We start from the raw sequence: 4,921 nt of genomic DNA, 5'->3' as shown, positions 1-4,921 counted from the left end.
TAGAACATAGACTCTCAGAAGTCCATCTTTCTTTTCCCTCAGAACATTTCTATAATAAATTAAGTTAAATTAGTGAATGTTTAATGGGGATTCCTAATTTTTACTATATAAACTTGGAGTTTCTTTTCACAATAAAATGAATTATTACCTTTATTGCTATATTAATTTCAACTTCAAATTTGTTTTCTGCTGTATTTTACTGACATAATCTTAATGCTCAGATTTGTTCAATTATATTTACCAGAATTTTGTTTACAGAAAAGGTTTTCTGGGGAATAGAAATATCATAGCATTTTAGGAATAACTAGAGAAGAAAATCAAAGGAGAAAATCAAGTTTTTATTGCTAAATTTCACACAAGTAGCTGTTTCCTTTTTTGGAACCCTTCTTTAAGAGATGCCAAATAAATTGAAATGTGGAAAGTCATTTTGTCTGACTCATTTCACTATACCAGTGGAAAAAAACTAAGAGTATTTCTGAGTATGAAAAAAAATACCAAAACTGGAAAAAAATTAGCTTTCATTCACTTAAAGTACATGTATAAACTAGGCCCCTATGCCTCAGCAAATATAAAATAAAATAATCATTACCTCAGTTGCAATGTTTAATTTATATCTGGGTATATTTATTGTACACTTAGGAAGTGTTATATACTCTTCAAAGACAAAGTATCTTGTTTAACTTCTCACATTTAATTACTGATGGAGCCAGGATTCTACCAACAAAATCTAACTCCAGAGCCAACACTCTTTACCACTCAACTATATCATTGATCATTTTTAATTCTTTAAGGTTAAGAAATAATAAAGAGCACTATATAAAAGGAATCAACAAATAATATGAGATTTAAATGCTTTATGAAGTTAAAATACAGTATGTATTTAATAACATGCAATGAATTATGACAGCTATTTATATACTCTTCATATACTATTGTAAGAATAACACCTAAAATGTGTATTTGGAATCTTTGCTGGTTTAGGTGGATCATTTTCCAGTGAGGTTTTTTTCTGGGCCAACACACAGTTTTACATAGTATAAAAGTAAGAGGTAAACATATTAATAACAAAAATATTCTTGACTGTGCAGATATAATGATCTGAAGTTTTAAAAGGACTTTTTAATTAATTAAGGCCTTTTGTTAGAAAGGCCTTAATTAATTTTTACTGCTATTGCACATTTTATATTTATATTTATTTTTAGGCTTATAAAAAATAAATAAAGGAAAGGAAAAAACTATTCAGTGTGACAGCTAATTTTGTGTTAACGTGACTGGGCTAACAGAGGCCCAAATAGCTAATAAAACTATTTTGGAGTATGTCTGTGATGATATTTCTGGAAGAGATTAGTTTTTGAATCAGTAGACTGAATAAAGAGATCCACTCTCATCAGCATGGGCCCGAACAGAAAAAAGCTGAAGGGCAAATTTGCTTTCTTCCTGAGCTGGGATATCCACCTTCTCCTGGACATCACAGCTCCTGGTTCTCAAATTTTCAGACTCAGACTGAATTACACCATTGGCTTCCTGATTCTCCAATTTACAGACAATAGATTAAGGGGCTTCTTGGCTTCATAACCATGTGAGCCAATTCCTACAATAAACAAGCAAACAAAGAAATATATCCTATTGATTCTGTTTCCCTGTAAAACCTTGACTAATACAAAAATACATATAGGGTTTTTTTTTTAGTATCATTATGATAGCAAAATAAGGAAGGGAAAAATATGAAAATTCAAACTGATGTCAGTGCTAGGGAATGAACATTTTAATTAACACATTTTGTTAGACATGGGCATAAACGGTATCATAATGAAATATTATGAAGTCATATAACACCAAGGCTGCACAGAAACTTGGAAAATACCCAAAAAATAAGTTTATAAAATCTTACCTAAAAAGGTATTCCTAAGATCGACTGATTGTTATTCTACCGTGTGCTACAGTTTAAAACTTTTTGATTAGATCTTAGTCAGCAATATAAGGTGCCAGCATGTGATACTCTCCTCAGAAAATATTAGAGCTCTTTTATAGCTGTCATGTCTCACTGTGAATTTTAGTGGTGATTATCCTGTTTGAAAGAAACCATCTAAAAGAATTGTGATTCATCTTACTCTCTACGTATTCTTAATAGATCATCTTGGCTTAAAGGAAACACTTGCAGAGCATGTACTTGAAATAATATCCGAGTTTGAAAATATCCAAAGGTTTGAAAATAACCATTTCCTTATTTTACTTTAATATATAGTTTTTGATTTTTTATCTAATCAAAGACTTAGTTTTAGCATCTTCCACAAAAATGTAATTAATATATAAATGTAATTAATATATAAAACTACCTTATCTGAGAAAGAAGATATGGTTTGCAAGAATTTGCAAATTATATTTTTCAGTCATACTCATCTGTTTTCACTTCTCTCCCACTTTATTTCTTCTAGTGGGTATGAGGTCTTAGTGCTTCATTATTTTCTAAATCTATGTCTTCCATTTCGGAGTCACCCCTACTTAATTTTCATATCTACTCCTACTTAATTTTTTTAATCTATTTTCCTTATACTACAAAATTTCTTATGCAAAATATATACTGTTATTGTCATCAAACACTTAGTGTTTAGCCATCTATCATTTGACCCTCAACATTATTTTATTGAAAACGTTTCTCAAAACTAAGCAATGATATACTTGTTGCCAAGTGGAAGTATATTTTCTTAGTCTTCAGTCTCCTCAGTCACACTGCAAATTATTACCAGTTAAGGCTGTATTCTTTGATAGTCTTTTCTTTTTTGATAGTCTTTCTATAGTTTGAAATTATACCTCCTAGTCTATTACTCAGCGTTCCTTCATGGTCTCCTAAATTAGCACATTTCTTCTGCCTATAAACTATACTTAAATATCACCAAACATGTTGTCTGTGAATGACTGCCTTTTGTGTTATTAATTCTCATGACTGATATCTACCACCTGGAATCATTAATTGGCATAATTTTCCATTTATTTAAAAACTCCTAACACTTTACTATAAAATGTCATAGATTTAGTATATATGCCACCTTAAAATTAAGGGAAATTATTTTCAGTATTCTATATAATAGCTTATTTATTTATCCCCAAAAACTACTATTTCAAAATATTTTTTTAAAGGTGGTTAAATTATAATGGGGCTAATTCTGGGATAATAAACTGTACTGAAATATTTAAATAATTTTGAACCAAATATTTTATTCACATATATCAGAGGTTATTGTCAATCATTTAATAAAGCTAAATATTTGCAAATAATATTTTACCAGTGAAACTGTATTTCAAACACAAAAAAAATGAAATGCGAGTATGTAAAAGTTGTTTTTTTCTGATGGAAACAGCACTGGGAGCTTTGAATTAACTTTCCAAGAGGAAAACTTCCAGGAACCTTGCCTGATATTTCAGAGTTTTCTGAACACTATTGTAAAATCACTATGTTAAATATGTAATATTTTGTAGAGATTATTTTTAAACAAGTAGGAGGAATATATTTGCTGCCTTCAAGTTAGTATTTTTCCTCACAGCTTATTTAATGATTGAATAATACTGAAAATACACACCAATCATGTTTAAACACTTTATGTACGTTTTAATTAAAACTAAAATCATAGAAGAGTTTATGAATACATCATATTATGGAATTGCCTGGTAATGAATGTTTTGAAATTTCTTTCTTTAAAAATATAAATCATTTTAACTTCTGTTAAAATTTATTTCTGAAATACCTTTTTATACCCCTGTTTCAACCAAGAGATTTTAACTTTAAAATTAATAAATCTTAATAAACCCCATATCCTAGGAAAGGGGGATGTTCCAAAACACAATTGTAAAGTGTATAGTGTTCATAAGCAAAGTATACATCCAGGTATTCCCAAGTAATAACTAACATTTGCCTCACATATAGGTGTGAAATAATATATCTTGATTTGTTAAATAATACTGGGTATGAGTGTGCTGAATTCAATTCTTCAAATTTATTGAACTTCTATATTTATAGGACCCTGTTTAGATTCCTGGGAAATACAAAGCTCACAAAAAGTGAGAACCAAGGTATTTTGCGTGCCTTCAAAAGAGAGGCAGTTACGTACACAAACATGACCCACAAAAATAAGTAACAATATAAAGATGCAAATAGACTACTACATGGGTAAAATAATGGTGAGCCTAATTTCACCACAGACGTTTTCATGAATGTTAATGAGTGAAATATATTTGATCTTAGTCTTGAAGTGCACGTAGAAATTTTACAGGATGATAGGAGTTCTCCCTCTGCATTTTAACTTGGAGGAGCAAATAAATAAAAGACCTGGGGGATGTAAAAGCAAATCAAAAAATAACATAACATCAAAAAGTGGCAAGAAATCCAATGTGCAAGAGATGTGGGTAGTGCTCGCTTCGGCAGCACATATACTAAAATTGGAACGATACAGAGAAGATTAGCATGGCCCCTGCACAAGGATGACACGCAAATTCGTGAAGTGTTCCATATTTTTTGTGTGTCATACAGAGTGAAGTAAGTCAGAAAGAGAAAGACAAATACCGTATGATAACACATATATATGGAATTTAAGAAAAAAAAATGTCATGAAGAATCTAGGGGTAAAACAGGAATAAAGACACAGACCTACTTGAGAATGGACTTGAGGATATGGGGAGGGGGAAGGGTAAGCTGTGACAAAGCGAGAGAGGCATGGACATATATACAGTACCAAACGTAAGGTAGATAGATAGTGGGAAGCAGCCGCATAGCACAGGGAGATCAGCTCGGTGCTTGGTGACTGCCTGGAGGGGTGGGATAGGGAGGGTGGGAGGGAGGGAGACGCAAGAGGGAAGGGATGTGGGAACAGATGTATATGTATGACTGATTCACTTTGTTATAAAGAAGAAACTAATAAAAAAATAA

General features: G+C 31.2%; 1 non-coding gene across 1 annotated transcript; it reads left to right on the top strand.

The window, feature by feature from the left end:
• Nucleotides 1–4,404: 4,404 nt before the first annotated feature.
• Nucleotides 4,405–4,511, top strand: LOC132477814 (U6 spliceosomal RNA). Its single transcript, XR_009530320.1, has one exon. It is a non-coding gene; the product is annotated as a U6 spliceosomal RNA (small nuclear RNA).
• The last annotated feature ends 410 nt before the right edge of the window (nt 4,512–4,921 follow it).

The sequence above is a fragment of the Mesoplodon densirostris genome, chromosome 17, assembly GCF_025265405.1.
Source record: "Mesoplodon densirostris isolate mMesDen1 chromosome 17, mMesDen1 primary haplotype, whole genome shotgun sequence".
In the NCBI taxonomy this organism is placed as follows: Eukaryota; Metazoa; Chordata; class Mammalia; order Artiodactyla; family Ziphiidae; genus Mesoplodon; species Mesoplodon densirostris.
Note: the sequence above shows the minus strand (reverse complement) of the source record. Positions and strands in the feature narration are given on the sequence as shown.